This window comes from Puma concolor, chromosome B2 (genome assembly GCF_028749965.1).
Source record: "Puma concolor isolate L17-30 chromosome B2, mPumCon1.1.hap2, whole genome shotgun sequence".
In the NCBI taxonomy this organism is placed as follows: Eukaryota; Metazoa; Chordata; class Mammalia; order Carnivora; family Felidae; genus Puma; species Puma concolor.
In genome coordinates, this window is record NC_141671.1 from 35,365,442 (window position 1) to 35,378,259 (window position 12,818).

At 39.2% G+C, this 12,818-nt stretch overlaps 1 protein-coding gene and 1 long non-coding RNA gene across 2 annotated transcripts in view; both read right to left on the bottom strand.

Annotated features, from left to right (window-relative positions):
- The window catches only part of SRPK1 (SRSF protein kinase 1), an 81,905-nt gene that overhangs the window by 57,512 nt on the left and 11,575 nt on the right, over positions 1 to 12,818 (bottom strand).
- On the bottom strand, positions 4,435 to 5,778 carry LOC147580906 (uncharacterized). The gene is made up of 2 exons (XR_015251194.1): positions 4,862 to 5,778; positions 4,435 to 4,613 (listed from the first exon to the last, which is right to left on the bottom strand). It is a non-coding gene; the product is annotated as an uncharacterized LOC147580906 (long non-coding RNA).

Genomic DNA, 12,818 nt, shown 5'->3' on the forward strand with positions numbered 1-12,818 from the left:
TATTTATTATTTCTAATTTGTTGGAAATTTAGATTTCTGTGGTTAATAACTTCAAACACTAAAAAAAAAGGGATACACAGGAAAGCATTAAATCTACTTTCCTGACATGGTACAACTATAGGTAATAAATCATTTTCTTGTAGCTTATAGAAATCTAGTACAGGTATGATTATGAATTCCATTTATATACACCACCAATCTGTGTCAAAGCAGAAATTTTCTTTTTGTAAAGCAGATATTTGTTCAAGAATGAAAAGTGTTTCTTTGACATCTGGTCAACCAGATTTAGTCAGCAGGTAGAATATCCGTGTAACAATATTAATTTTTCTAACATATTTATTTATTGGGATGCCTGGGTGGCTAGTCAGTTAAGTGACTGACTTCAGCTCAGGTCATGATCTTACAGTTTGTGAGCTCGAGCCCCATGTCGGGCTCTGTGCTGACAAAGCCTGCTTGGAGCCTGCTTTGGATTCTGTGTTTCCCTCTCTCTCTGCCCCTCCTCTGCTTGTGCTCTGTCTTTCAAAAAAAAACAAACATTAAAAAAAATTTTTTTTAAGTTATTTATTTGAGAGAGCAAGTGCGAGAGAGAATGAGTAGGGAAGGGGTGGGGGGCGGGGGGGAGAGGACAGCGGGCTCTGGGCTGACAGCAGAGAACCTAATGGAGGACTCAAACTCACAATTCATGAGATCATGATCTGAGCCCAAGTTAGATGCTCAACTAAGCCACCCAGGTGCCCCCCTTATCCATATTTGTTTTACATACTCCCTCATATTTCATAGGCATTCAAATGTTTACTGAATTGAATAGACTTATTTCTTTGGCTCCTGTTAATAAATATAATCATCCTTCAATTTTACATCAAGGTTTCATTCTATCTACTGATTCCATGAAAAGGAATGTTTTCCTGTTGAGTTCTTTAAGAAAACATTTTGATGCTTCTCTTAGATCCAATCCTAGTAAAATGAAAAGATATGTTCACTCAATAATTTATACACAAATTTAGAGAAACTTTATTCATAATAGGCCCAAACAGAAAATAACATGGATGTCTATCAATGGAGAAAAGATTAAAAACTGAGGTACAGGCATGTAATAGATTAGTATTCAGCAATAAAAAGCAACTACTAAAACATACAACAAACACAGATCAATCTTGAAACCATTATGCTGAGCAAAAGAAGACAGACACCAAAGAGTAGATACTGTACGATTCCTTTTATATTAGTTCATTGACCAAACTAATCTAAAATGAAGAAAGAAGACCTGCCCCGGGGTCAGGTTGGGGAGGGGGTAATTACATGGATACATACATTTGTCAAAATATACTGAACTATACTATGAAATGGGTTAATTTTATTGTTTGCTCATTTTACTGTATTGTTACACCTCAATAGAACTGACTTTAAAATAGGGCATGGTATTCCCTTCCTTCTATTTTTAATAGAAATTAAAGCTATCCCTGGATTAGTACAAAGCCAAGGAACTGAATTCTCCTTGAGTATTCAGAGTTTTTGCCATTTGGCAAACAACAGGAAACGGAGAGCTCTTCCTAAGGAAAGGTCCTGTAATGGAGCAGCAATAAGCAGTGATTGAGACAAAGGAGGCAAGAACAGCAGATCTGGAGACAAGCACTTCATTTGCAAGGGGCCCTTGAAAGAGCACAAAGAATGGGGTGCTAACAACAAAAACAAGTAGGAGAAATACATGTGGGTCAGCTTAAGATTACAAAATGCACACCTTTAAGAGGAGACATTACAGAACAATTTCCCATAATTTAGTTTGGAAAAATTCATAAATTTGGAAGTCTGCCTAATTTCTATTTCCTTTTAATAAAACCTACTTGAAAATGTTTCTATACCCTAAAACTTTTTAGAAATCTGAAGTTTAGTTTATTCTCTGTAGTCACTTGAAATCCCTCTGATCTCAAATGAATTCAAGCAGCAGTCATTCAAAAGAACTAATGCACTTCTTGATTTTTAGGGTAAACTAAGATTTAAAAAATTTTTTTAATGTTTGTTTATTTTTGAGAGACAGAGAGAGAGAGAGAGAGAGAGAGCGAGAGCATGAATATGGGAGGGGCAGAGAGAGAGGGAGACACAGAATCTGAAGCAGGTTCCAGGCTCTGGGCTGTCAGCACAGAGCCCAACATAGGGCTCAAACCCACTAACCACGAGATCATGACCTGAGCTGAAGTCAGACACTCAACCAACTGAGCCACCCAGGAGCCCCTACAGTAATTGTTTTTAAGCTGACACAAGGCATACCAGAGAAAGACACCATATTTCCCAGTCTCCCTTGCAGCTATTTACAGGCCATGTAGAAGGAAACTCCTCAAGAAACTGGCAAGCACCCTACACCATTTCCCATGCTTGAAACAGATGCTACCTGGGCCTCTGAACACACGGGGCACAATCCAGGATGGCAGAAGTGAGCAAGGAGTCTGTGGGTCCATGACACTTTGTGGAGTAAGCCACTGTGAACAGCTAAGGATACATCCAGAATTTTACACTGGGAAGAAATAATCTTGTTTTAGCCACTTATTACTTTGGATCTTTTGTTACTCACTGTTAAAAGTCAAGTCTTTCTCTTACTCCAGCTCCCCATCCCTTTTCCCTTCTCCAAAGGGAATACAAGCCAGTTTCTCCTATATGATTCTATACAAGAGTAAATGTATATATGGGTGTACATGGGTGCACATATACACATATCCTTATTTTTAACTACTGTTAGCATACAATACAATATTCAAGGCATCCCTTTTTCATTCAGCAACATTTCAGAATAATGCCTTAACTAGGGATGCAGGTGTTTCCTTTTTCCCCCTAAGAAATTAGTTTTTAAAAGAGCAAGGGAAGGGCATAGAGAGAAGATGACACAGAATCTAAAGCACGCTCCAGGCTCTAAGCTGTCAGCACAGAGCCCGATGTGGGTCTTGAACTCACAAACTGTGAGATCATGACCTGAGCCAAAGTTAGACGCTTAACAGACTGAGCCACCCAGGTACCCCAGGTGTTTCATTATTAATGGGAGCATGATATACCCTAATTTTTAAAAAGTATGCATTCTGTGGGACATTTCCTTCTACGGTCACAAACTACTAACCCTTGTATTTAATACTTTTTTACACATGGATATGTATATCAGTGTAACAAATGCCTAGAAAAGGAAAAGTCAGGTCAAAGGGTATGTGCAATTTAATTTATTTTTTGATACATACTACTGATCGCCTTTCACAGATGCTATATCAATTTACACTCCTATTAGCAATGTATGACTGTTTCTCCATTTCTTTTTTTTTTTTTATTTATACATGAAATTTATTGTCAAATTGGTTTCCATACAACACCCAGTGCTCATCCCAAAAGGTGCCCTCCTCAATACCCATCACCCACCCTCTCCTCCCTCCCACCCTGTTTCTCCATTTCAATGCCATATATTATTTTTTGTTTTTTTGCCAACTTGATAGGGAAACACAGAATCTCAAAGGATGGTAAAAAGCCCTATAATTCAAGTTGATCACATTGGTAGTTGTCTTAAGTAAAAATGAAAATGTTATGATCTCACAGCCCGTGAGTTCAAGCCCTGCATCTGGCTCTGTGCGGACAGCTCAGAGCCTGGAGCCTGCTTTGGATTCTCTCTCTGCCCCTCCCCAGCTCATGCTCTGTCTATCTCTCTCTCTCTCCTTCAAAAAGAAATAAACATTAAAAAAAAGTTTTTTTAATAAAAAAAATGAAAATGTTAGAGTAAAAAGCAGGCAATCCTATATACACTGTAAATAGTTATTATTACCTAAAACATAGAAGCAAACAGGCCATTTCTTTGCCTAAGGATGTACTGACTCCTGTGCCTAATCAACTTTCTTGCAATCATCACACCCATATGTATCAATTCTAATTTCCAGTTGGGGTGTCTCTGAAGTTAAGCAAGAACTTAAAAAACTTGGAAATCCATAAAAAGAATGGTGATCTCTAAGAACAGGTACAAAGTGATTTCCAGAATACAATGTTAAGGAGAAAAAAAGTACAGTGCAAAAGAATGTATGCTTACTGCCTTATGTAGAAGAAAGAAAAATAATATATAATACTTGCTCATTTTTACAAAAAAATAAGTCAGAAATGAATGAAATGGTTACCTTTAGGCAGTGGGTGGGAACAAGAAAAAGGAGAAAGGGATGGGAATCGACTTCCTGAGCCATGTACAACGTTTTAATTACTGAAATGAAAAGAAAAAACTGATGGGGGAAAAAAAAAATCAAACCTTAAAGGGGAGCCTAGGTTGGATCAGTTGGTTGGGCATCTGACTCTTGATTTCACAGGTCATGATTTCACAGTTCATGAGATCGAGCCCCACGTCAGGCTCTGTGCTGAGGAGCCTGCTTGGGATTCTCTCTCCCTCTCTCTCTCTCTGCCCCTCCCCTGCTCATGCTGTTTCTCAAAATAAACAAACATTAAAAAAAAAAAAAATCAAACCTAAAATTAAATGTAAACAGATGAAAAAATAAATTAATAAAACATAGGGAAAAATTAATTCTGGACAGTTGTCTATGCATCCTTAAGTGGGATATTATCATGAGGACTTAAAGAACTATAAAGAAATCTTGCACTTGGGGCGCCTGGGTGGCGCAGTCGGTTAAGCGTCCGACTTCAGCCAGGTCACGATCTCACGGTCCGTGAGTTCGAGCCCCGCGTCGGGCTCTGGGCTGATGGCTCAGAGCCTGGAGCCTGTTTCCGATTCTGTGTCTCCCTCTCTCTCTGCCCCTCCCCCGTTCATGCTCTGTCTCTCTCTGTCCCAAAAATAAATAAACGTTGAAAAAAAAAAAAATTAAAAAAAAAAAAAAAAGAAATCTTGCACTTAATTGACTTAGTGTTGATAGTGACATGTAATCTTGAAAGTACTTGTGTGTAACTGGAGGAAAGAAAAAGGAATATAGATTCATTGAGAACAAAGAAGGGATATGTCAATACAGAATGGGAGAAAGTGAAGAAAACCCATAGTACATTTCAATTGGAAGTACCATAAGCTACCTACCTACCTATTTTTTAATATATATTTAAATATATTTCCTAGCTCCGCCCTCTAGGCCCACTGAAAGGGCCTAGAAACAACAGAACCCTAATAGCAATGAGCAGGACCAGCATCTAGACCTCGGTTTCCAAATATAATTCCTCACTAAAAAGCACAAGGGGGTAGGGGAAGGTCTTTGGAAAAATGGGAGATTCCAGTCTGGGGCAGGGACAGCATATAGAGAACCTGGAATATCTCCTTATGCAGAAAGCTAAGACATAACTAAAGATAAAGAGACATAAGCAAATGTAATGCTTGAACCCTGGCTAAATTCTAGATCCAAAAAAAGAAAGATGGTATAAAAGACATATATGAGAAAATACTAAAATATAAATATGGTTGGAGTATTAGATGATATTGAATTAATATTCACTTTCTTACATGTGATCATTATCAGTGTAATAATGTTATTGCATTTATTAAAGGAAAATGTCATTGTTAGATGTATCTTGAAGTATTTAGAGATGATGTGTCATGAGACCTGCCACTTCCAAATGCTTCAACAACAAGTACCACATAGACAGTTTTATTTCATTAGAGGCCCAAAACTGGAAACAATCCAGATGATCATCAAAAAGTGAATGGAGAAACAAATGGTGGTATAGCCACACACTGGAATACTACGCAGCAATAAAAAGAAATAAGCTACTGATAGATAAAACATGGATGCATGTCAAAGTCGTCACGATGAAAGAAGCCAAATACAGAAGAATACATTCTGTGTATTTATATTTATATAAAATTCTAATCTTTTTTTTTAACATTTATTGATTTTTGAGACAGAGAGACAGAGCATGAAGAGGGGTGGGTCAGAGAGAAAGAGGGAGACACAGAATATGGAACAGGCTCCAGGCTCTGAGCAATCAGCACAGAGCCTGATGCGGGGCTCGAACCCATGAACTGCGAGATCATGACCTGAGCCGAAGTCGGACGCTTAACCGACTGAGCCACCCAGGCGCCCCTAAAATTCTAGAAAATGTAAACTGATGTGTAGTGTCGGAGAACAGATCAGTCACTGCCTGGGGCCAGCAGTGTAGGAAGGGATGGACTGCAAAAAGGAAAATTTGAGGAAACATCTGGCACAACAAAAATTTTTGTACTTTGATTATTGTGGTAGTTTCACGGATGCATACAGTTGCCAAAAGTCATCAAATTGTGTACTTTGGTATAGAAAGATGGAAAAAAATACGGCAAAATGTCAGCAATTAGTAAATACAGGAGAAGATGATTACAGGTTATCACACCATTTTTTTTTTTTAACTTTGCTGCAGGCTTAAATTTTTTTTCAAATAACAAAGTTGAATGGAGAACAGACAATTCACAAAAAGAGGTAAAAATGACCCTCCACAGATATGAAAAGAAGGTCAAACTCACTGAAAGAGAAATGTAAATTAAATACCAAGACACCATCTCTCACCTATCAGACTGCCAAAAATTAAGAAGTATTCTGCCGGTGAAGCTGTTGGAAAATGGGCACTCTGATACACCTGCTAGTGAGAATGCGCACAGCACAATCCTGCTGAAATGAAATGTGGTAATACTTAATTATAAATCTCATTGGGTTTCAACTTAGCAATCCCACTTCTAGGAATCCACCCTGGAGGATACACCTTCACGAATGAAAATACATTTGCACAAGGCTATTCACCGCAGCCTTGCTTGTAATTACTAAATATTGAAAACAACCTAAACGCTCACACACGGGAGTGGTTGAATACACTGTGGTACATGCACAGAACTGAGCACTGTGAAGCTGGAAAAAAAAAAGATGAGGAAGTTCTTTATAACCTGTGATAGTCTAATAGTAACTGAATGGGAAAAGCAGAGTGCAAACAAGTTATTCCATGTTACCTTCCATAAAAGAAAGAAGAGGTTATTAAAAAAAAAAAATACACACACCTGCTCATTTGTGCAAAACGAAACACAGTGGGACTAACAGAGCAACTAAAGCAACAACGGGCAAGTGGGAAAGGGGTGGAAAGAGAGGGGAATGGGGCCCGGGTATCTGGGATGAGGAGGAAGCGAACTTCTGGGTAGATATTTTGTATAGCTCTGACTTTCAGAACCACAGTAGTGTGTCCTTTGGCTCCCAAAATAAAAAAAATAAAAACCAGGATGCGAGGAGCACCCAAAATGGAATGCAAACACTAACAAATGAACCAAACTGCACGCCAAATGAACATCACACTTTGAGCACAGGTTCAAAAGATTTCCTTTGTTTTGTTTTGTAAAGTTTATTTTGAGAGAGACAGAGAGAGAGAGAGAGAGAGTAAGGGAGGGGCAGAGAGAGAGAGAGAGAGAGAGAGAGAGAGAGAGAGAATTCCAAGCAGGCTCCACACTATTAGCACAGAGCCCAACATGGGGCTCATTCTCATGAACCATGAGATCATGACTTGAGGTGAAATCAAGATTTAGACGCTTAACTGACTGAACCACCCAAGAGCCCCTAAAAGTTTCTCCCCCCCAACGTTTCTTTGGTTTTGACTCTCCTTTTTACCTTTTGCTATGCATACATTTTTTACTCTTATGGGATAAAATATTTCAGTCTTTATATATACAGCTTTTTGGTCATGATTAGGAGGACTGCCTTCCTCTAAGATTATTTCACTTTTAAGTTTTACAGTTTTTCTTACATGTTCATGGTTTCCGTTTTCTTTTCTAATGTTTAAATCTCTGATCCATCTCTAATTATTTATGTTAAGAACAGGGTAAGAATATAACCTTTTTTTACCCCAGTTCTTCCAACAGCAGTTGGAATCCATTTTTTTCTGAATTCATTTGAAACACAACTTATATGGTGTTAAATTCCCATGTATTTACTTCTTTTTGGAGTCTCCATTCTGTGCCACTGTCTTGTCTATTCAGGCATCAGGATCAAGCAATTTTAAGTATTATAACTTCATAGCATTTAAAATACCTGGGAAGTTCCCATACCACCCGTATTACTACACTTTTCAGAATTTTTACCATTCTTAACATTTGTATTTTTCCATAAAAGTTAAAATCTGTTTTAGTTTTAACAGAATATTGTCACTAGGTAGGAAATTTATATATTAGTTTAGGGAGAACTAATTATTATTTAAATGAGTTCTCACGTACTCAATATTTTAGGTGACGTATTAAGCACACATTCTACGATGGCATTGTGTGAAGGACAGAAATATGGAGTTTCACTACTACTACATTAATTACCATTGCTCCAAACAGCCTACTCGCTGTGGGGCAATGCCAACAAACAGGCATGAGGAGGTTATCACAGGTTCTGCCACCTAAGCTTTCCATTGGAAATAAAGAATTGTGATGTCACAGACCTACTACTATGCCAACATACTGTCCAACATAAAAATTTAAGACCTTAAAATCATATCCAAATCTTGGTTTCTAAACACCAGGGCTGGGGTGCCTGGGTGGCTCAGCTGGTTAAGCATCCAATCTGGATTTCAGCTCAGGCCATGATCTCAAGGTTCGTGAGATAGAGCCTCGTTGTTGGGCTCAGTGCTGACAAATGTGGAGCCTGCCTGAGATGCTCTCTCTTCCCCCTTCTTCCCCACCCACTCACGCTCTCTCAAAAATAACCTTTGAAATAAAATAGAATAGAATAAAATAAAATAAAATAAAAGGGCTCCTTAGAGAAAGGACTGATCCCATGGTTGGAGCAAGCAAAGTACAAGATGAATCTGGAACATGCTATTGTGCTAGAAAGTGTAAATAAAGAATGAAAGAGACTTGTTGAAAGATAAGGTGTCACCTTGAAGGGGCTCCCACTGGCCAAATATGAAAGAATATGAGTATCAAATAGTGAGAGTAATGGATTAAACTCACCGAATAAAAACAGTTCATACCAATGATTATGACTAGGATGATGAATGGGGAAAAGGAAAAGTTTTTTCTAATAACAAAATGCTGACAATTAACTCTATAAGGAAATGGGAGAATTATATAATCACTGTTTTGCAACTGTCATATAACTGGCTTAGGCAAGAATCAATAATGGATACTAACGCAGTGAAATTTCAATGAGGAAAAGTTATTTACACAGGTCAAAATATCTCCCCATAACGAACTTATGATTTACAAAAGAGAAAACCATAATAATACGCTGAAGAAACTTGGTAGTCACCACCCATACTGGGACAGATATGTCTGCTGTGCCGATATGATTCACCAAGGAAGATTAACTTAGGTGGTACCAAAATGCATAACCTGAATCATGAGGAAACAGACAAACCCAAGCTGAAGGACAGTCTGAAAATAAATGGCCTATATTCTTCAAAAATATCAATTCCAGGAAAGACAAAGGCAGGCCATGGAACTGTTCTAAATGCAATGCACAATCTTAACGTAGATAGTAGGCCAGAAAAAAATTTTTTTTCCTACAAAGCTCATTGGGACAATTGGCAAAATCTGAATAAGATCCAGATTAAATAATAATACTGTATTAATGCCTTATTTCTTATTTTGATAATTGCGATTATGTAAGTGAATGTCCTTGTTTTAAGGCAATACATGAAGTATTCAGGGGTAAAGGGGACAATGCAACTTACTCTCAAACAGTTCATAAGCAAAAGTTTTCTTCAGGCATCCAAATTTTCCATTTATATGTCTGAGCTGGCAAAACAAACTACTGTAGAGCCTGCTTACTATCCGGAAGGTTCACCCACATTTACAACAAACAACCACTAGATGGCACTCTGTGATCTTCTAATCCCAGCAGCCTAGGTTTCCACAGGCAGCATTTTAGACTTCATTATGTTAAAAAACATTCATTTTGTTAAAAAACAAAAACACAACTGGTGATCTTTAATAAACCACCATTACCGGGCAACTACTACATTCAAAACAGATGTTTTCACAAAGGTCTTACAAGGTCTTTCGTGATCCGATTTTTCACTGGCTCACAAACCCATCTCTCTGACCACATCTCTTTTAAGGTACTGCCTTTTCACAGAACTTTCTTGACACTTCTATATAAAACAGGAGTTGGCTGCATGCCCTCCCCTACCCCCTTACCCTACTTTATTTTTCTTTAGTACTTGACATTTTATTGTCTTCTTTCCCACACTCCCAGAATGTACGTCTCACGAGGACATTTATTTTGCTCAATGCCTGTATCCCAAATGTCTAGAAAAGAGATGCACACAAGGCACGTTTCTTCTCTTTCATCACTAGCTATTACTCATCCTCCTCCAATTGTCCATGACATGTCCACCCCCCACAACAAGTCCCCTAAAGGAGAGAGACTGTGAAGAGCCTTAAATGTCAAGCACTATTTTATGTGGAAGTCATCAAGCCATTTAAGCACAAAGTGACCCTACAACAAGAGTGCTTTAGAAAAATTCTTTTGTCAAGAAGGTGGTAAAAGATAGTGGGAGTAGAAAGCAAAGATACAGGGACGCTGTCGAGGTAGTGGTTACAACAGCCAAGGTCTCTGATGCCAAGAGACTTAGGTTTGATCCTGGCTCTACAGTTTGCAAGAGCTCCATGACTTTGGATAAATTGCTAATTCAGGAAGCTCTTTGTCCTTCAGCTGCCCAGTGTGTAAAAAAGAGGGCAGTAAAAAAAATGTACCTTATAGGGAACATAGAGGTTCTGCTTATCCTATGCTTGTTACGGGACCTGATACAGAAATTGTAGCGTTGCATGTAGGAAATAAGGGAAAGGGAGTAAGCAAATATCTGTTCATTAGTCAATTGATTTTTACTGAGTGCTCATAAGTATGTTGAGTACGTTTCTAGGCACTGGAAATGCAGCCATGAGCAAAAAGAAAAAAAAAAAATAGCTCAGAGTCTTTCTTTATCATGTTTATATTTGAGCAGGAGGTTAACAAAAAATAGCCCTAAATATCTGAATCTACCTGGTTCTTGAGTTTCTGTTGGCAAACAGCTAATGCTGGGACAGCAAAGTCCTATTCTCAAGATCTCTCAGGTAGATACGTGTTCTGTAATTTCAGGCTATGAGAAGGGCTATGAAGAAAAATGAAGGTAAGGGGACAACAATACATAGACATCATTTTAAATAAGAGTTGTGACATTTGAGTAAAGAGGTGAGAGATACTGGAATTTACTCTGGAATGTTTCAAAAAAAGTGAAATCCAGAAGAACAGATTTGAGGATGATGTGTTTGGGGTCTTAGAAATAATTTAGCTCTGCCTTCAAAAAACAAACTAGGAGCCCCTGGGTGGCTCAGTCGATTGAGTATGACTACTCATTTTGGCTCAGGTCATGATCCCAGGGTCGTGGGATCAAGCCCTGTGTTGGGCTCCGCGCTGAGTGTGGAGCTTGCTTAGATTCTCTCTCTCTCTCTAAAATAAATAATTTTAAAAAGGCAAACTAAAAGCGGATGAGAGAAAGCACCCTAGCAACTCTAGTTTACTTACTTGTAAACTTTAGTCTTCATTTCTTTCGACTGTGGAAAATAAAAAATTGTAGGATCTCCTAGGGCAGAGAACTGTCTTCCAGGGACTGTGTTATGGGTTGAACTGTATCCCCCCAAAACAGATACACTGGAGTCCCAGCCTCTATATTTCAGAATGTGACTTTATTTGGGGATAGGATCTTTATACAGGTAAACAAGTTAAGATGAAGTCATTAGAATGAGACCTAATCCATAGGACTAGTGTCTTTATAAAAAGGGAAAATTTGGACACAAATAGAGACACACACAGAGGGAAGATGATGCATAGACACAGAGAGAAAATGGCCATCTTCAAAATAAGGACAGAGGCCTGAAAAAGATCCTTACCTCTGAGCCCTCAGATGGAACCAACCCTGTTCACACCTTGATTTCAGACTTGTAGCCTCCAGAACTGTGAGACAATAAATTTCTGTGGGTTTAGCCACCCAGTTTGTGGCACTGTTACAGTAACCCTAGAAAACCAATACAGACTGAGAGAAGATCTATTTGTGTACTCATCTCCCTTAAGATCAAAAGCCTGTTGGGGGGCGCCTGGGTGACTCAGTCGGTTAAGCGGCCGACTTCGGCTCAGGTCATGATCTTGCGGTCCGTGAGTTCAAGCCCCGCATCGGGCTCTGTGCTGTCAGCTCGGAGCCTGGAGCCTGCTTCCGATTCTGTGTCTCCCTCTCTCTGACCTTCCCCCGTTCATGCTCTGTCTCTCTCTGTCTCAAAAATAATAAATAAACGTTAAAAAAAAAAAAAAAAAAAAAGCCTGTTGGGGCACCTGGATGGCTCAGTTTGTTTAAGTGTCCAACTCTTGGTTCTGGCTCAGGTCAGGATCTCACAGTCCGGCTCTGCAATGAGTGTGGAGCCTGCTGGATTCTTTCTCTCTCTCTGCCCCTCCTCCACTTGCTCTCTCAAAATAAATAAACTTAAAAAAAAAAAAAAAAAAAAGATCACAGGGGTTCCTGAGTGGCTTAGGTGGTTAAGCATCTGATTCTTGGCTTTGGCTCAGGTCATGATCTCGTGGTTTCAAGCCCTGCACTGGGCTCTGTGCTGGCAGCACCCATCCTGCTTGGGATTCTTGGTCTCCTCTTCTCTGCTCCTCTCTCACTCATGCTGTCTCTTTCTCAAAATAAGTAAACTTAAAAAAAAAAAAAAATCAGGGGCGCCTAGGTGGCGCAGTCGGTTAAGCGTCCGACTTCAGCCAGGTCACGATCTCGCGGTCCGTGAGTTCGAGCCCCGCGTTGGGCTCTGGGCTGATGGCTCAGAGCCTGGAGCCTGCTTCCCATTCTGTGTCTCCCTCTCTCTCTGCCCCTCCCCCGTTCATGCTCTGTCTCTCTCTGTCCCGAAAATAAAT